The sequence below is a fragment of the Pavona decussata genome, unplaced genomic scaffold (assembly GCF_977016875.1).
Source record: "Pavona decussata unplaced genomic scaffold, jaPavDecu1.1 SCAFFOLD_327, whole genome shotgun sequence".
Classification (NCBI taxonomy): domain Eukaryota; kingdom Metazoa; phylum Cnidaria; class Anthozoa; order Scleractinia; family Agariciidae; genus Pavona; species Pavona decussata.
The window spans coordinates 65001-85831 of NW_028145715.1; the positions used below are offsets into that span (position 1 = coordinate 65001).

At 39.0% G+C, this 20831-nt stretch overlaps 3 pseudogenes; all 3 read left to right on the forward strand.

The window, feature by feature from the left end:
* LOC146453627 (uncharacterized) overlaps window positions 1-20831 on the forward strand; it is a 77969-nt pseudogene that overhangs the window by 51558 nt on the left and 5580 nt on the right.
* LOC146453629 (uncharacterized) lies at window positions 5188-7092 on the forward strand (annotated as a pseudogene).
* On the forward strand, window positions 19423-20087 carry LOC146453630 (uncharacterized; annotated as a pseudogene).

Consider the following 20831-nt stretch of genomic DNA (forward strand, 5'->3'; position numbering starts at 1 on the left):
ACCATCATTGCCCAGTACCTACATTTTTGCCAGGAAGAAAGCTTTAAACCATTAAGCCAAGCTACCCTTTATCGTATTCTTGAAGTGAGGGAAGCGTCCCAGAGGAAAGCTCTCAAAGGCCTTGATAACGTAGCAGCGCAAGGTACAGCAGCTTTTGAAAGACTCGAGAGGGTGCTTGAAGAAATCCAAAAGGCTGGCGCAAATGCAGAGTCGAGTGTAAAAATCAAGGAGAGGCTTAATCAAGGGAAAAGATATCTAAAAACAGATTATAAAGTTCAACTGTAAAGAAGATTCTAGCCCATACACAGATCACTGTAGGACGTTCTCCCTAAGTGATGAGAGCGATAACGCGTTTAAACAAGAATGTGAACACCCGCACAACTTACAATGTGATTCATGCGAGGACTTGAAAACGGTCCTAGAAGAAATAGAAATTTGTTTAAAGAATGAAAGCCAGAGTATATGCTTTAATAGCAAGGAATATCAAGAAGACATTGTCTATGACTTCTTGCAAGCAAAGAAGCATATATTTGATTGGAAAGCACAAATTTTTCGTTCTGAAAATCAAGATCTAGCCAAACAAGATGTCCTGAGATCACTTGATGCAACATCCGCACTGATAGCAATGGACTGGGCGATGTAATTTCAGTGTCAGAAGTATAGAGAAAAACAGACAGAATGGTTTGGAAAGAGAGATTTGAGCTGGCATGTCAGCAGTGTTGAGTGTTGCTCTTAAGCAAACAGAAGAGCCCATGGTTGTAACCTATACCAACCTGTTTGATTCCTGTACTCAAGATTGGTTTGCTGTCACCTCAATTCTAGAAAATCTTCTTTTGACACTGAAAACAGAAAACCCATCACTTGACAAGGCCTACATAAGATCAGACGAGGCAGGTTGCTACCACAATAACTTCCTGATGGCAAGTTATCAGAGCATCAGCCAACGAACCGGAGTCGCTGTAGAAAGTTATGACTTTTCGGAGCCGCAGCATGAAAAGGACATATGTGATCGGATTATATGTCCCATGAAGCAATCAGTGCGACGATACTAAGACGAAGGAAACGACATTCAGTCAGCGGCTGACATGAGAGAAGCACTCCGCGAGAGACCTGCTCAAGGTGTCAAGTATAAAGGTGGCGAGGAAGCCATGAGAAACCACAAGGCTTTTAATAATGGGCTCCCTCTATTATATATATTAACAAATAAGCATGCAATAGATAATAACAAAATCAAAAACAGAGAAGAAATAGAACAGAGCTAATGGAAGCATCTGTGACTAACTACATAAGCACATATTGAGAATGATGTATTATTCAGCAACTGACGCAGGTATACTCGGGAATGCTCTACCTCTAAGCTACAGGAGACTCGTGGGAGCCAAGGCCATTAAACTAGGTTTATGGGACAAACATCCTGAATACTGCTAGGATTGAAATGTCAATGTGTGGCATTAATGCGCCATGGAATAAATGTGATTGAATATGTTGAGCCTGGTAAATAATTGAGAATGTTGTATTAATCAGAAGGTGACGCAGGCATACTCGGAAAAAAATTCGAGTGCTCCTATCAGGAGTCGAACCTAAGACCTTCCGATTACTAGTTCAGATGCTCTACCACTGAGCTACAGGAGACTCATTAAACTAGTTTTAGGGGACAAACATCCTGCATACTTATAGGATTTAAATATCAATGTGTGATGGAATATTTGATGGAATATAGTGAATATGTTGAGCCAGCTGGTAAATAAATGAGAATGATGTATTAATGAAAACCACAGGAGGTTTGTTTCAGGAAAGTTTTAATAATCTTCCACTAGATTTATAGTATGCTGCATGCTATTCATGTGGATGTGATGTATTTTTGATATAATCCTCTAAGATATTGCTAGCACTCTACAGACTTTATAAAGTTTAATAGATCCCCCACGACGTCAACGCCCTTCAGCTGATTTCACCGGTATTGTCGAGTTTTTTTGTGAGATTCATCTTTTGTATCATCAAACAACAAAGAGCAAACCTACCGATTGGCTCACTTTCTGTTTTGTATATCGTACAAATAGTTCAAATAAAAAAGTAGATAAAAATAAAAGGTTAACCGGTTCAGAGGTAAGAAATCACTCAAGCTCGACGCACACTGATGTCTCCGACAACATGACTTTGTCTTCGTTCGACTTTTGTTAAGACAACTGTGGAATCGGCGGCGAGGCTTACCTACTTTTGTTACCTAGAGGATACCTAGAGGCTTTGTCTTCTGTTAAGAAGACTAGAGTACACTTGTAGGTACAGTGACCTAATCCATCGTTTTGGCCGCCCAGTTCTAGAAATTTGTATGAGCACCAATCATGTAATGGAAACTGTCTACAGTTTACACCATCACCGTCTGCCGGCATGGAAACATACCTTAATGGCCCCCCGCCCTATTTCAGACATATGCTGACGCTATACAAAGAAAATGAAGTGCGCTGCCGAATTGGGAATCGTATATAACGGACACAAACGTATCCACAGATTGAAATACCAATCTATTGCATTGCTTTGTGGTATGATTATCATAGCCAACCTGTATGGGCCAGTAGGTAATGGCAATTAATTCTTTCAAGTTCTACTCAAGTTATGACCAACTGTCACATTATTAAGCCAAGCAGAAGGACAGATGGGTGAAAGCAGTCTTAAACGTAAAAGATACAAGGTAGTGTAAATAAAAGATATAATTTTTGGAAATAAAAAAAAATTCAATCAATGTGTTCGTTTTCTTCCAGAGGGCCTCAAATGTGATGCTGAAATGCTAGCTGACTCCGGCCTTGAACGCCATGCCTTTTCGCCAACTGGTAACCCCATGGCCCCAGGTATGATGTAAGGTCTTCAGCTCTGCCTCCACAGTCCGACGCCAGGTGATCTTGGGTCGTCCTCGCCTGCGTCTCCCCTCTGGTGTCCAGTGAAGGGCTGTGCGAGTGATGTTGTCTTGCTCCCATCGCATGACATGTCCGATCCATTTCCATCGTCTTCGCATAATGATGGTTTCCATGCTGTTCTGGTTGCAGCGAGCAAGAAGTTCTTGGTTGGAGATGGTTTCAGGCCAGAATATATGTAGGATTCTTCTGAGGTTTTTCGTGTGGAAGGTGGACAGCTTGTTGAGGTCGCTCTCTGTCATCCTTCAACATTCCGAGCCGTAAAGTAGGGTGGAGATTACACAGCTCTGGTACAGTCTTAGTTTGGTCTTGGTGCTGTACTGGGATGACTTCCAAACGTTGTTCATCATTCTAAACGCATTTCTGGCCTTACTGAGGCGGTTCTTGATGTCGCTGCCTGCCCCACCGTCATGTCTGACAGTGCTCTCAAGGTATGTAAATTCTTCGGTCGTTGGTAGATCTTCTCCATTTACTGTGACAGGTGATGGGTTTGGTACGTTCAGCATCATTGCCTCCGTCTTCCTCTGGCTGATCGTCAAGCCTACTGGCTGTGCAAAGGTATTTAGATGGGACGTCTTCTCCTGCATGTGCTGGTGGGTATGCGACATGAGTGCTAGATCGTCAGCAAAGTCCAAATCTTCAAGTTGTGTCAAGAGGGTCCATCTGATGCCTCGCGCTTGGTCTGCTGTTGTCTGCCTCATCACGCAGTCGATTGTCAAGTTGAAGAGCATCGCAGACATACAACAGCCTTGTCTAACACCGGTCGTCGCGCTGAAGCTGGTCTCGCTGTTTCCTACCCTGCATGTGAAGTTGTTGTAGAAACTCTTGATGACAAGAACAATCTCCTGCGGTATTCCATATGCCCTGAGAATGCGCCATAGACTCTCTCGATGGATGCTATCAAAGGCCTTTTCAAAGTCTACGAAGTTGATGTACAACTGTCTCTGCCATTCTGTGCACTGTGCGATGATGTTTCGCAGAGTAAATATTTGCTCCCTTCACCCTCTTTCTGGTCGAAAACCGGCCTGCACCTTTCGGAGTTGCTGGTCCACTGCCTCTTCAATTCGCTTGATGATGATTTTTGCGAGGATCTTGCTTGGAACAGACAGGAGGGTGATTCCTCTCCAGTTGTTACAATTGCTCAAGGCGCCCTTTTTCGGGATCTTTACTATGACGGCTTCCGTCTAATCCTCTGGTAGTTGTTTCTCGTCCCAGATGGCTGTAAAGAGTGGCTAAAGAACTTGCGCTGCAAGCTCTGGGTGGCCTTGAAGAGTTCTGCATTGAGGCTGTCTTGACCAGGGGCCTTTCCGTTTTTGAGGGATCTGATGGCTGCCACAATTTCTTGTTTCTCAGGTAGCGTTGTGTTTACATCCAGGTCTTTAGCCGGGTCCTGTACATCCGCTGGAGCGGTTGGTGGTGGTCTGTTTAGAACTTCGCTGAAATGTTCTGCCCATCTCGCCTCTTGTTCCGCTTCTGTTTTTAGTATCCGTCCCTGTTTATCTGCGATGGGTGTGTCTGTAGATGCCCGGTACTTGCCGCTGACGAGCTTAGTGATTTTGTACACTCGTCCTTATTCTCCTCTGGCCGCGGCCTCTTCTGCTTCCCGCTTGTTGGCCCTAGCCATTCTTTTCACTGTTTGATCAGCTTCCCTGTACTGTTGTTTTTACCTCTCTTCCAGCCTCTCTGACTTGGTCTCCACATCAAACTGTTGTTGTCTTGGTTTCTCAGGTCCATTCTTTCTCAGTTTCACTTTCAGAGTTGCAGTGACAAGGTGGTGATCACTGCCAACATCTGCTCCTCTCCTCACTCTAACGTCTTGCAGCCATCTCCTCCACGTCCCGTTGATCATCAGGTGGTCGATCTGATTCTTGTCTCTGCCGTTGGGGGAACACTAGGTAAGTTTGTGGATGTCTGGGTGTGGAAAGAGAGTCCCGCCAATGACAAGGTCGTATGTTCCGCAGCATTCCAGCAGTCTCTCTCCATTGTTGTTCATGCTTGCACATCCTTCCATAACCATGGCTCTCTCGTAGTTGGTGTTATCACTTCCAACTTTGGCATTCAAGTCGCCCATCACTATCTTCATTTCATGTCCTGGTGTGTTCTCCAGTTCAGCCTCCTTGCTCTCTTCCTCACTGTCGTTGGTTGGTGCGTAGCACTGGATGATGGTGGTATTGATGTGCTTCCCTCTCAATCTGATCTTCATCAGCCTGCTGTTAATAGGCTCGGGGGAATAGCATGGAGTAAGACGTGCCGTGCTGAGCTCCGCAAAAGTTTTGATTTTAACTCAAACTGTCCAAAATTTTGTTGCCTTTGATTACTATGCTTCATGTCAGGAAGTCGTCTTCGATCTGGAAAAATCTTAGCGCCTGAAGGAAGCAATAAGCAGCAAAACTACTCGGAGAAGAAAGCTGTAAACATTAGCGAGTCGAACATGGCCAGTGCCAAAGTACTCGAAGAACTGAAATCGATGAGACTTGACCTCACAGGTCAAATAACCAAACTTAGTGATGATTTAAAGGACTTCCAAAGAAACACAAACGAAAGGCTGCAAAAAATTGAAAGCGTCATGTTCAAAGTTGACGAAATAGATGGTTTGAAGACCAAGCAACAGCAACTAGAAGCCGATGTCGACAACATGAAGGAATCCTTGAACTTTGTGAGCTTCAATGCCGAAGAGGTAGATAATCTTCGTAGAAGAAATGACGATCTTAAAAAAAAGGTTGGAACATCTAGAACGGTATTCTAGAGAATTTAATATTCGAGTGCTTAGTGTTAACGAGGATGAAGGCGAAGACTGTATGTCGATAATTTTGGATTTCATCACCTCTCTTGGCTTCGAAGATGTAGCAGCCGAGGTAGAGAACGCCCACCGCACCGGGAAGAAACGAGACGATAAGCCAAGGCCTATTATCGCGAAGCTTTACAGCAGGCCTTTTAAAAGAAGATTATTACAAGCAGCAAAGAGTGCAGATGGAAAGGAAATACTACAAGGGGTAAGAATTGTAGAAGACTTTACACCTAGTGACTTTGATGCCCGCAAGAAAGCATTGCCAACTATGAGAAAGGCATATGAAGATGGTAAAAAGGTGCGTTTCACTAAGGGAAAACTTTATATTGACGGAAGAGAGGTTCCTGTTGCTTAGTTTGGTTTCCGCTTTGCTAACTTTGTATTTTGTATTTTGTAAAATGGCAGTGTGATGAGACCTTTTTTATTCCACATTTGCGAGCACAGCGCAAAAATCATCTGCGCGATGTCTTCATGTCCGCTGGGATTACTTGTGCAGTGTTGCACAAGAGCGAATTTTGAGCAATACTTCTTCCAAATCAGTTTGCTTATGTACGCTTTATTTTTATTAGCAATTCTTTACAAGTCATATATTTTGTTTTCCTCAAACGTTTCTTGTGTTAGTATTAATTATTTACATCGTTCGATTATTTTAATTGTGTGGCTATCAGTAATTAACCGGTATATAAAGATCCATCTTCTACTAAATTTAGACTATTTCACATGTCTTATCATCACAAATGGTGAGAGGTAAATTCATTTCTTTAAATACGAGAGGCATAGGCAACTATCGTAAACGACGAACTATATTTACTTGGCTCAGAAAACAAAAACCCGATGTTGTTTTCCTTCAAGAAACACATTCTACCCAAGGGAATGAAGTTTCTTGGCAAAGAGAATGGGGTGCGACGCTGATCTGCTCTCATGGGGCTAATAATGCAAGAGGTGTCGCAATTTTAATCAGGAATAATTTTGATTGTGTCATTAAGGAATCGGTTATTGATGCAAATGGTAGATTTATAATATTAAAAGTACTCCTGAGCGGAGAACCCGCTCTTTTAGTTAATATATACGGCCCTAATCGAGACAAGGAATTGGTTGCCTTTTACCACACAATCCTGCAAACCATTGTAAATAAAAACCTTGATGATATCGAGAACATTATCATGGGAGGAGATTTTAATTGTCCTTTAAATCCAGTTATTGACAAAAGAGGTGGCAATCAAATCCCAAGGAAATCTGTGATTAACACAATTGAGCTGCTACAGTCCGAGCTGGATTTGCATGACATTTGGCGAGTAAAGAATCCAACAAAACGAAGCTATACCTGGAGTCAATCAAATCCTTTAATATTTTCAAGGTTGGACTATTGGCTTATTTCAAATTTTTTATCTGATAATATTTGCCATGTTGATATGATTTCAGCCATAAAAACTGATCACTCCGCAATAGTGATAGAATTGCAGGATGTTGAAGATCGGGCAAAAGGTCCTGGATTTTGGAAATTAAATTGCTCCCTTCTGAATGATAAAGAATACGTTAATGAATTAAATCTTCTCTTACCAACTTGGTTACGGCAAGGAAATCGAGAGTTAAGTGATCCGCGATCTGTATGGGACTGGGTTAAATATAATGTTAAGAAATACTCTAGATTGTATTCGATGAACAAATGTAAACAACGACATTTAGAGGAACAACATTTAAACAGACAATTTCAAGAGGCTACAGCGGCATATCAAAACTGCCCCAGTCAAGAAAACTTATCAGTTTTAAATGTCTTGAAAGAAAAAATGGAACATCTGTATGAAAAAAAGGTGGAAGGTATAATAATCAGATCGCGCGCACGATGGCATGAACATGGGGAAAAGAATTCAAAATACTTTTTAAATTTAGAAAAACGAAATCACGTTAGGAAGCATATTCGGAAGCTTCGCCTGAGTGGAGTCATCTCAACAGACCCTTTCGAGATATTAGATGCGGAGCGCGCTTTTTATGAAAATCTTTATAAATCTAGACGAGATGGTTCCGAAGGAAATAAGCCTAATTTTCACCTTGAAGACTTACCTATACCAACACCCTCTAATGATTCTTCTTGTCTTGGTGAAGGATTAATAAGCAAAGAGGAATGTAAAAAAGTTTTAGATTCCCTTCCGTTAAACAAGGTACCCGGAAATGATGGTCTACCAGTAGAATTTTATAAGACCTTTTGGGATCTTGTAGGCGATCCCTTAGTTGAAAGTTTTAATGAATCTTTTGTTAAAGGAACAATGAGCCCGTCACAAAGACAGGCGATTATTACACTTATCGAGAAAAAAGACCAAGATCGCTGTGATCTAAAAAACTGGAGGCCAATTTCCCTATTGAACGTTGATGCGAAGATAGCTTCAAAAGTTATCGCTGAAAGAATGAAGCGTCTTTTACCTGGGTTAATTCATAATAATCAATCAGGATATATCCCAGGCAGAAATATTAGCGAAAATATACGTTCAATTTTGGATATAATGGAATATACGAAAGTTAAGAAACTACCCGGTCTTTTATTATTTATTGACTTCGAAAAAGCTTTTGACAGTCTAGAATGGGATTTTCTTGAAAAATGCTTAGAAAAATTCAATTTTGGACCAGATTTTAGAAGATGGGTGAAAATTTTCTACAACGATGTTCAAAGTTGCGTTATAAACAACGGCCTATGCTCTCGCTATTTCAATATAGCACGTGGAGTGAGGCAGGGGGACCCCCTTTCTCCCTACCTTTTTGTCACCGCAGTTGAAATACTGGCGATTGCTATAAGGAATCAAGAAAATATTAAAGGATTAACTATAGACGGTTTAGAAACTAAATTACTGCAATTTGCCGATGACACAACTGCTGTCCTATCAGACTTGGATTCAGCCCGAGCCCTGTTTGGATTACTTGAACGTTTTGAGAAAGCCTCTGGACTTAAACTTAATGTAGCTAAAACAGAAGCAATGTGGATTGGGTCACTTCAAAATTGTGAGAATGAACCACTAGGGGTTAAGTGGAAAACATGTGTCAAATTTTTAGGAATATATATTACATATGATGTACAAATATTAGTAGAGAAAAATTTTAAGCAGAGGTTGAAAAAAATTAAGAACACAATAAATCTATGGAAGTCAAGAGGATTATCAATTCACGGCAAAGTAAATATTATTAAAACACTTTTATTCCCAACAATGATCTATCCTAGTTCGGTATTATGTACTCCTTTCGAAGTCATAAAAGAATTCAACAGTTTGGTTTTTCGATTTTTGTGGAACGGTAACGACAAGGTTATTAGACTCTCAACTTATGCACCTTATGACCAAGGTGGCCTCAAAATGCTAGATTATGAAAGTATGGTTAAAGCTTTAAGGCTAAGCTGGTTAAAACGAATAGTTGACCCAGATTACTCTGGATTTTGGAAGTCATATCTTGATCATCTTTTGGTATACGAAGGGGGGTTATTTTTAATTCAGTGCAATTATGATATCAACCGATTAACAATCTCAGCGACCTTTTATCGAGAACTTTTGGAGTGGTGGTCTAAATTAAGAGAAGTCGAGGACCCCAAAAATACATATAAGTATATTTTATGGAACAACAGAGATATAAAGATTGACGGCAAGAGTGTCTTTTATAAACATTTTTTTGATAACAATATCATATATACAAATCATCTGCTTTATGATATGACAAATATTGAATCTTTCAATGTTGTCAAAGTTACTGGATTAAAGAACTCTAACTTTTTAGTATGGACCGGTCTAAGGCAATCAGTTCCATTGAAACTGCGCTTTCACATGCCCGACGTAGAAAATATCTTTGATTTAGAAAATTTTAAGTGCCGTGACTATTATCACTATCTTATAAAGCAAAAATACAAAAAACCAAATAAATGAGCTAAGTTGAGAGTGGAATTCGATCTAGAGGATAAGCAACTTTCGGAGGCATTTGTGATGCCACTGAGAGCCGCAAATGAACCTTATCTACGTTCCTTTCAATATAAAGTATTAAATTCAATTCTATACACAAATGAATTACTTTGTAAGATAGGCTATGCTTCTAACCCCAACTGCTCCTTCTGTCATCACACTATAGAGACGATATCTCATATTTTCTTTGATTGTTCTTTCTCGACCTCCTTTTGGAATGAAGTTTGTGACAAAATTTTAAATAAACTAAACAGTTGCGTAGGCCTCTCTTTAAAATATTGTGAGATTATTTTAGGGTTCTTAGAGGAGGAGATGGATCTGCAAAACTATATACTTATTTTAGGAAAAACGTATCTGTGGACTTGCCGGTGTAAAGAAACGAAACCATCTTTTAGCCACTTTAAGAGAATTTTATTAAATAAATATCAAACTGAAAGGCACATTTCTCTTAAATCGAATAAGACCAATTCGTTTAGGAAAAAATGGAGAATGTTTGAGGAAACGATTCTTTAAAGATCAAGTCCACAGTTATGTTAAATTACGTACTATATGTAAACTGTAACCGTGTAACTGTGGAAATAACAGGAAAAATGAAATGTAAGAAGTTGCCTGGCACTAATTTCGGTGTTGTAAAACTATTATTATTAACTATTGTTAGTTATTGTTACTATTAACTATTGTATATTTGTATTGTATGTATGGCAATGTAATGGATTGTATTGTCAATAAATAAATTAAAAAAAAAAAAAAAAAAATAGGCTTCCACTCCATCAGGCACTTTTCCACTCCCTTTTTAAGGATGATTGCGACTCCGTCGTGGTGTTGATCGTCATCTCTACCACTGTAGAGCACTGTCTCTCCCGTGTTGGTTCTGTATCTACCGGATCTTGTCCATCGGCTCTCGCTGACTCCAAGAATGTGTAGATTGTAGCGCCTCATCTCTGCTGTAACTTGCGCTAGCTTCCCGGTCTCATACATGGTTCTTACATTCCAGAAACCAATCCTGGTTCTGGTTTTGGCGCTTAAGACTTCCATTCTCATGTCAGTGGCTTCCACTCGGTTTTCACCACTGCCAGTCACACGAGTATCTTGCGATGACTCTGGAAGCCTGTCACACCTAGAAGTGTTCTTTTCCTTTGTTGCCGTTTCCGTAACAAGTTTTTTTTTTTTACAGAACAGGGTTGTTAGCCCTGTGTCTAAACCCCGGCCTGGAGGGAGGGGTGATTTCACTTGGAGTTTCCTTCTCCTAGATGATAGCCGACCATGGCTCACGAGTTCCATCTACCCGGGTTTGAGATCAGAGTTTTCCTCTCCTAGAGGATTGCCTGCCAAGGCTAACGAACTCCATCTGTCCGGGTTTGTAATCAGAGTTTTCCGTCTCCTAGATGAACTGCCTGCCAAGGCTAACGAGCTCCACCTGCCCGGTTTTGGAATCAGAGTTTTGCTTCTCCTAGGCTATGTTGGTCCACGGCACCCTATTCCGTATTATTTAGGTGCAACCCCCCAGATGGAGGGCTCCCCCATCCACCAACCGGGGGACGCGCCCCAGTACGCCGTATAGCCCCAGCGCGAGGAATTGGATTTTCCACAAATATCGACCAAGTGGTGGCACAAGTCAAAAAATCGATTTTGTTCATATTTTGCTCATAGGTAGTCCCTAGTGAGAAACAAACTGAGCTGTAGTTAGTTTTTCCAAATACCGCTTCCTTTCGCGTAATTATGCGAAAAACGATTTTGTCTCAGTTGAGCTCAAAGTCCGCTTTCGGCGGGATGGAATTTTCCTTAACTTTCGACGGGTCACGTATCAATCCACAGACTGTTACTAACCTTCAAACGGCATTTGTTGCTCTATTAGGTCTTCTTCTTCTGTTTCATGAAAATACATTTAAAACCTAAGTTACTTTTACGTCCGAAATAGGTTTAGAAAAGCATGCTATAAATGCAAATTTTCAACAACCACATTTTAGCACTAAAACATTGCCAATTTTACCCACGGGCGATAACTTAGATTTCCCTGTAATGACTTTCTATGGCTTCACTGTATATCTATTGATCATAATATAAAAACAAAACTCTGGGTAAGTGAAAGTAAATGACCTGCTAGGCTTCAGATTTATCAGCATTTTCTTGAGATTTGGCGATCGAAGCGTAAAAAAGATGGCGTGACACACTGTCACGGGTACAAACATTTTTTCCTTTTAGAGCAAGCGTCATTTAAAAGGAAGCATTTTTCATTCGCAGCAGAAAAATCTTTGGATCGAAAATTCGGTAGCGTTACGGACAAATATAAATTTCGGCTGCGTTTCACAACTGGAAATTTCAGAGTATCCGTTCGCTCTGATGCGGAGTCCAGTTCGTTATTGTGTAATATTATTGTGTTAAAACAAATAATTGGAAAATTTATTTTCCTCTTTCTTTATCACTGCCTTGAATAAATTAAACTAGAAATAGGTAAAACGCAGCAGATTTGAACGACATTAACCTGATTAAAAGTTTCGACTGTTATGTTAAACTGCATCGTTTGCGTGAAATATACGTTCGAAGTAATGTTTGTTTCACTCGTCCGTTGATCATGAGCGAGTTTTTTAGATCTCTGTAAATAAAGAAAGGGAAGAGAAATAGCATAAAGGGTCCATCTCCGTTTTTTAAAACATTGTCTATAGAGTTTTCCAATCTTCATACATCTAAAAATGAGAGCTCGTGATTAGTGAATAATAGATGCAAAAACTGCGTGATTTAGTTTATTAATTATATTTGCAAAGGAAAGCACACGCACACTCAACGACAACAACAACAACCAAAACAAAAAAAACACAAGACAGAATTCTGAACGTTTCTAAGGGAAAAAGTAATAACAATAAAGGCCGTAACAAATTTAATGAAACCAAGATAAAGGTCAATACTTCTGTTATTAGTAATGTTATTTTGCTGCGCTTTTTGATCTTGAAATATTCTTTATGTGAAGATGAACGTAATTAACTAATTAGATTTTGGAAAGTCCTCATTGCTTTTTTGGACGTATAAATAAATTGAATTATTATAACACCAGAGAAACAGTAAGGAACTGTAAACTAAACGGCGAGCATGGAATTTTGCTGTTCGTTTACGTTGATTGTCGGTGGGCCATGTTCGTTTGATCGCAGACAGAACAAGGTCCAGAGAGATAGCGGTGTATGACATTTGCAGACTGCAGACCGCAGACTGCAGACGGTTACTTGTAAAATAGTACACATTGAAACATAAGAATTAATGCTTATGCTTTCTACAGCCCAAAATGTACCAGGTGCTCTGACCGATCGATACTTCGATGTGAAGATTTTTACTCATTTCCTGCAGTACTGCTTCTTCTTCTTTTTTTCTCAAAACTAGGAATGTCTTTTCCTTACTTAGTATGCTTCCTTCAGAAAACAATAGCTCGGGTTCCCGATGAAAAAAAGAGAAACGAGTCATACCATTGCCATGTTTTCTTTTATTTTCTTGGAAGCCTGGGAATAAGGGTGCCACAGGGTCCCCACAGTCACAAAAGCCTTCTCGAAATAAGGATTTCTATGGGAATTAATCGTAAGATTCATAAAACGTTGAAAATTCACATAAACTGCCATTTAATATACATACCTCACAAAAACATGTAAAAAAAACCTCATTTTCAGCAAGTTTTGATGTTTTGTCGATAAACTCCGGTCCTCATCTAGTCTGCAGTCTGCAGTCTGCAGTCTGCGGTCTACAGTCTGCAGTCTGCAGTCTGTGGTCTGCAGTCTGCAGTCTGCAGTCTGCAAACGTCATACACCGAGAGAGATAGTACCTCTACTGTCCTGTACAAAGAATATTGGTTTTCAAGATGTAAGGAACGAGGTTCAGCTTATTCTTGCCCTTTCGGCCACGTTTTCAACGCCAGAAAACATCAGGACGATGACGATTTGGGCTTATCTGTTGAGAAATATTTATCACGAAAGACACTTAGCGGGTCCTGTAAGTTACTGGGACTTTGGAGAAACGGGCCCCAGGGATTATAAGAGGCAGTTTACGGTATTCCTGGATAAATAGGAGAGAAGGTAGCTGGGTGCTTTTTATTTACCAAAAGATTCCGGAAAATTCCGAGAATTTCGGTGGGAATTGTTTATCGGTGAAGAACGTGTTCCATTTAACACATGTTCCATCCATTTCCTTCTCCGTCCGATGTATTCCGCACAAAAAATACAAAATGGGGGCACAATTGTTGTTGTTAAACGAAATTGTAGAGTCGGTCTTAGGAAGAAGAGAGTCTCGTGAATTCAAAAAATTATGATGACAGTCCTATCCTGGTGACGATTTCAACCTATATGCGATGCGATCTTCACCAAAATCAAGGTTTTTATGAAAATATTTTGCCGCGGTATAGATAAGCTTATACGATTGATGAATTTAAAAGCCACTCCAGGATGATTTGAGGGACCATTGAAGCTCTGTGCAGAGAAGTACAAGCCACAGGAAGAGCTCCTCGACGACACGCACTTGAAACAGCTGCTGTGAAAGGGTGAATGACAAAAGACCTTGTTAAATTACAGATGCAAAAATTTTAGGCTTCAACGCGGGAAAAAATCGGAACACTCAAAGAACCCGAGGGTTAGATGTAATGTTTTCTTCGATAAATACTACTTACCATTGACATACATGGCACAGTTGTGATTAATTAACGTTTGAAAATCTGGAGCCAGGCCATGACACACCAAGCATTAGTATAAACTACTACTCGAGGATAGGAAAATCACCGAGGGAGTAGAAGAAGCCGCCATATTTCCTTACCGAAGATATGGTCGTGAACAGCCTGGAACTGGTCAAACCTTGTGAAACTCATAAATGGAATCGGAAAAGTTTCCAACGGGAAAACGGGACTACCTTTTCACAAGTTCCATTCTTTCCGGAAATTTTTCAGTGGAGCGAACCAAAAAAAGCATGTTCCATTGTTGCAACCCAACCGGAATTTCTGGAGTATCTTGGTAAATGAAAAACGCCCAGAAATACCAAATGTATAGGAGCCGTAGCATGTCCTTATTGCTACTTCGTGACATTGACACAATGTTCTGTTTTAGTTATTTTTCGTTTCTCTCCAGAAAGAAGTCGTTTCCTCTTTATCAGGTGTGGATGAGTTAAGGGAGACAATCAACATACCGACCAAATTTGACGGCATTTAAAATGCTTTGTTGGACTTCGAATATAATGTGCTCGTTTCTGAGTATTTATTTTGCGTGCGAAAGTATGGAAGCAAAAGGACTTTAGTTACGAAAACTGGTCGCTTAAAATCGTCTTTATCCCCAATTTCAAACCATCATGGCAGAAGAAGACATCGAAACATAGAAATCGTTATGATGACACTTCCGGTTCATGGTTGTCACGCAACAGTGTAGCTTGCGAGTTGTTTATTAGAAAAATATAGAAATGTTTATTAATTCGTAAACTGGATTGTTTTGTTAAAGTTCTCTTGATTCAGAGGGTAAGAGTACAGAGATAACCCCAGTGCGGGTTAATGAAGAATTCGATGCTAAATTCTTGTTAAACGGCGTGCATGAAATGACCATGAAATACTAAAAATGAACTCGTCGTCGACACACTAATAATATTATGCTTGTATCGAGCACGAATAGATGAGTAAGATGCCCAGATCTTATGTTGGATTGTTAATTAAGGTATCAGCTTAGTTTCCCCACCTTTATGTCTCAAAATAATGCACGTTTTTGAATCTCTTTTGGTTTTCGTAGTTCACGGTCACCGGCTATGTCACGCCATTGTTTACAATGCGAATGCCAGATTTTCGACAGGGTAGTTGATAAATCCGAAGCCCTGCGAGTCACTTAAAATAATTTACCCAAGCCTTTGTTTTAATATTATGATTGATAAGTACACAGTGAATCCATAGAAAGTCATTTTATGATAATCTAAGTTATCACCCACGGGTAAAATTGCCGGTATTCAAGCTCGAAAATTTGGTTGTTAAAAATTTGCATTTATAGCATGTTGTTCTAGATCAGTTTCGGGCATAAAAGTAACGTATGTTTTGAATGTTTTTCTGTGGAACAAAAGAAGAAGGGCTAGAAAAACAATAGATGTTATTTCAAGATCCGTGACAGACTGTGGATTGATACGCGGCCGGCCAAAGTTAAGGACAATTCCGTCCGGCGGGAAGCGGATTTTGGCTCAACTGAGTTGAAAATCGTTTTTCGCATGTTTACGCGTAAGGAAGTCGTATTTGAAAAAACTAACTACAGCCCGTTTTGTTTCTTACTAGGGCCTTCCTATGAGCAAGATATGAGCGAAATCGATTTTTTGACTTGTGCCACCAACAGTTGGTAGTCGGTCGATGCCGCTCTTAATTGCTGTAAAATGCACAACTAATCAACAAGATGTAACAAGATGCAGTCTGTCAATAAATTGTTTAAGTATTGGTAGTTATTTTCTAGTGTTTGGACTTAGATCAAGTGTTAACATTAACTGCAATTAATGAAAAGAGGGTTCAAAATCTCTGTTTAAGTAGATACAAAGTATAAGAAGAGAGTAGTGAAGGAGGGGAAATTCCCATAAAAATACACAGAAAAAAATTCAAAAAGTATCAACCAACCAACCGTTGCAAGATGTATATATCGGCAAATTAGAAAAATGTGAGTTATTGAATTATCTTATAACTCTTGAAAAATTGCATATATGGCAAAGTCGAAAACAAGATAAAATTCCAGAATGAGAAGTTTTCTTAAAACAAGTAGACGTCAAATATAGAACTGAGAAATATATTGCTGTTAAAAACAATACACATAAAAAATTTAAGGCTAAGTGATTATTATATAAATGGCACTTATATATATATATAATATATAAAATAATAATAATACACAGTAATTGTCTACAAATATAAATGTGATTTATAATTAATAATAACTCAAAAATGTAAATAGAGTATACTGAGAGTCTTGTAAACACGTCTATATTCCAAAATGGCAATAAAATATGTGGGAAAAAAAGAAAATGTTGCATTTGATTCTGTTGCTGCTGGACTTGCTGGGCCATCATTTGCATCATATCTTGATGTTGCTTTTGAGCCTCATCTTGCCTTCTACTCTCAACTTCCAGGCACTGCTTGTGCAAATTCAACTCTCCAGTTTTCCACTTCTGAACCAAATCTTTTATCTCACGTAGATATGACACTGTGTCCCCACCACTCACCCTTATGACTTTTGGTTTAGGTTGCACATTCTTCACATCCTTGAATTCATCACCCGCCTTCCTTTTAAGTCTGTGTGTAGCCTGCGCAGTGATATTAAGTGAAATTTGTATGTTTGGTGAAAGGAATCGGTCATAAAATTTACTCTTTTTAATTTTTGAGTAGCAGTTACTGTAAATTTAAAACAACGATGCCAACGCTTCTTATCTTAAGCTTTTCCCACAAGTCGTTTTTTTGACATGCGCTGCATTGCATTTTTGGATGGCGCACTGTAGGCAATGAAGTTCTTTAAGTTGATTGTTTGCATGTCACCTAATGGGCCATGTTGTTCCACAGTTACCTCTAGGAGTAAGCTTCCATTTTTATGCAAACTGTGGGAGCAAAGTTTCTTTTATTTTGTACACCAGCATGGCAGCAATGCAAACCATCTATAGAATTTTTGGTGCTAATTAGTTAAATTCGAGTGTATTGTTTGAAGTGGCCAATGAAAATGGAATCATAGGATCATTTCGCCTACTCGCACACTCAAAGAAACCTGAGAAACTCGTTCGAGAAAGTGTGAGTGCGAGATAGCCAGCTGTAAACTGTAAACAAGTATGCCAGTATGCAACGGAAAAGGGATTCTGTTTGGGATCGAGGGGAGGGATTGTACTGTACGTATCGGTCTTTCAAAACAAAGAGCGGCTTGCTCAAGTCTAAAACTCTTGCTTAATTATACCTTGTTAGACGTGAGGGGGAAAATGGCACCCTCAATTTCAAACTAAAAAGACCATTGTTGCTTGTTGCTTTTAGTTTAAATTACACTTTTAAAGGTATAATAAAGCTGTTCTTGCATCATTGCGCCACCCGCGTGAACCAGAATACTGCACAAGTACAAGGAAACAACGTACCCAAATTATCCCGTGCCAGCAGTTCACACAAATGAGAGTACATTCAACATTTTTTGCCTAGATATGTAAACTTAATTCGTCCTAATCGGCAGCACATATTACCAAGATAATCAAGATCCGACGACGGCGGGTGTCTGTGACGACAAGCGGAAGTTAAATTACTGCCAGAATCACTTCCGCCTGACATTGTTGTGAAATTTCCCGCCGTAGTGGCCTTGTCTGTCACGTGAAGTAGACCATTTTGCCGTTTCGTCTAAAACGTGAGTAAACTTTATAAAACTAACACCATTTAAACTTATTTTGAGCTATATGCGTTCGAAATTTTGACAGTTTATTCTTATTAGAGGATGTCTGTGAAATATGTGAGCAAAAACGAACGATTTATAGAAGAAAATTTTAACCTTCATTCGTTTGCCTTTCTCTGAACAGTACGCCATCGACTCCTTCATCGACATGGCAAAGAAAGCAATCCAGTAAGTTTATAGCGTTATTATTTCTCGGTTTCTTTCTATAAGAAAATATCATAGAGTTGCTTCGGTATAATATTGAGGTTCACTAGATTATTCCACTCGTCTTTTCTCGAGTCAAACAACCAGGCTTAACTTAATTAGGAAATAATTTTAATCAAGAGTTTTCAGCAACGCTTTTTGAGACAAAAATATGAACATCGTTGATTGGTGTGAAACATTTTGCTGCTAGAAATTAATTGCGAAAATTACATTTATCATGATACATTTATGTCTGGATTATGCCGTGTTGTATTCTTATAAACAAACTAGACTCCTCTGATTTGCTATGGAGAGTTCTGAAATGTATTTCGAACTAGTAAACATTTCCAAGACTCAAAAATATTTCGTATACACTAAAAGAACGCATATAAGAGCCTAATCTTAAATTTCCGCTTAAAACTGTTTACATGAGTGCCATTTTTAGCCTAAAATTTGAAAGTAGTAATCATTATAATGATCCCGAGGGAAACAGTTTTGTTTTCCCGAGAGTGCTGACGTTTCCCGAGACGAAGTCGAGGGAAACATCGGGATACAATTTCGCAGTTGTTCCCCTCTCAGTTGTTGGTTTGTTTGTTTGTTTTGCTGCGATCGTTGAAGGAAAAGTCAAAATATATAACAAAGCACTTAATGTATGATCCCTCGGCGCGGAAAGCTAGTTAGTTTTGTTTTCTCTCGAGTCGGTCGGGATACATTTGTATTTGATCAGGGGTACGTGACTAAGAATCAACCAATCACAGTGCTCGTTTTGTTGAGTGAAAGTCTAGGTATATAACAATATTGTACAACTTACATAATCAGAATTACCTCCTGGACTGAGTGATCTGCAGGCTAGGCATCATAACATTATGGTCTTCTTTTAAGGATATTTGAAAAAAGTTTAGCTTTATTATTTTATTGATATTTCATCGGTTTGAAAGCATAGAGAGAAAAAGAATAACTTGAAATATGGTTTGTATTTGTTTAGGTTGCAGCCATTTAGACATGATTAATATGCCTATTTTATATAAACAATGGACAGTGCCAATTTTCCCCCAGCAACAAATTGAAAAAATATTTACCTACCTTTCATTAGGCATAGCCTAATTTCACAGTAAACACCAATAAGAACCTTCTGAGGCTAACATGGACAACTTCAGGTTCTTGGATAGGGTTTAACTGTATTTTTAAAATCTGCATATTTTATTTTCTCAAAATGTAGATCTAGCATGGAGTGAACAGAAGATCACGACCACTCTCTCTATCAAGAAATTCTTGCTCTAGAACCCTTCAAAGCTAAAAAGGGAGCATTGAAAGAGGACAAATTTGGGATCAGATTGCCCATAATCTTAACTCATTGGAACTTCCACGATTTAAAGTTACCAAGCGCTTAGTGAGAGAGCGTTACACGCTACTCGTTGAAAAAGTAAAGAAAAAGTTAAAAGAAGAGGAGAAAGCCAGCAGAATCGAGACCAACATGAGTGATGTTGAGAAAGCTTTAGAGGAAATACTGGAAAAGGAAGCAGATAATGCTAAAGCTGTGGAGACGTGGAATAGAGCAATGGAAAGTATGCGTTCAACACTGAAAAGTCCGAAAAGAAAGGTGGATGATGAAGTCAAGGATGTGGAGAATGGGCAACTTAAACCAAAAGTCATAAGGAGGAGTGGCGGGGACACAGTGTCATATCTACGTGAGAAAAATGATTTGGTTCAGAAGAGGAAAACTGGAGAGTTGAATTTGCACAAGCAGTGCCTGGAAGTTGAGAGTAGAAGGCAAGATGAGGCTCAAAAGCAACATCAAGATATGATGCAAATGATGGCTCAGCAAGTTCAGCAGCAACAGAATCAAATGCAACATTTTCTTTTTTTCCCACATATGTTATTGCCATTTTGAAAATATAGAAGTGTTCACAAGACTCTGTATTTACATTTGTGAGCTATTATTAATTATAAATCACATTTATATTTGTAAACAATTACTGTAATTATATTTGTAAATTATTTTTTATTATATATAAGTGCCACTTAACCTTTTCTCAGTTCTATATTTGACGTCTACCTTGTTTTAAGAAAACTTCACATTCTGGAATTTTATCTTGTATTCGACTTTGCCATATATGCAAGAGTATTATAAGATAATTCAATAACTCACATTTTTCTAATTTGCCGATATATACATCTTGTAACGCGAAAATTATATATCATAGTATTAAGTTGTTTTATAAACTGTTGCGGAGTTGGTAAAACTGAAAACACATATGTCATTTTTGAAAGCAAAAAGGATTTGATAATTGTAATTTTGCCGAGCAGAGAGAGGCCCTTGCAACACCACAGTCGTATCTGCAGCCGAATATCTTTTAATTTATCACAATTTTTTTTTTACAATTGTTCGACTTCATTATATGTGAAAACTATACCGAGTGCTGTAACGGTATTGACCCATGTTAGCCCTAGAGGTGTCGCAGCAGTCACAAATCATTTGGAAGCTTTTAGAAAACAGACTAAGTAACATGAACATATTGAATGTAGTGTTAAAGGTTCTACCCTGGGTTTGTTCAAATTGCGAGGATTTTGGACCTCGTTTTTGTATAATTAAAGAGGGTTTCAAAAGAAGCGTTACACATCTCCTGTGAGCAAC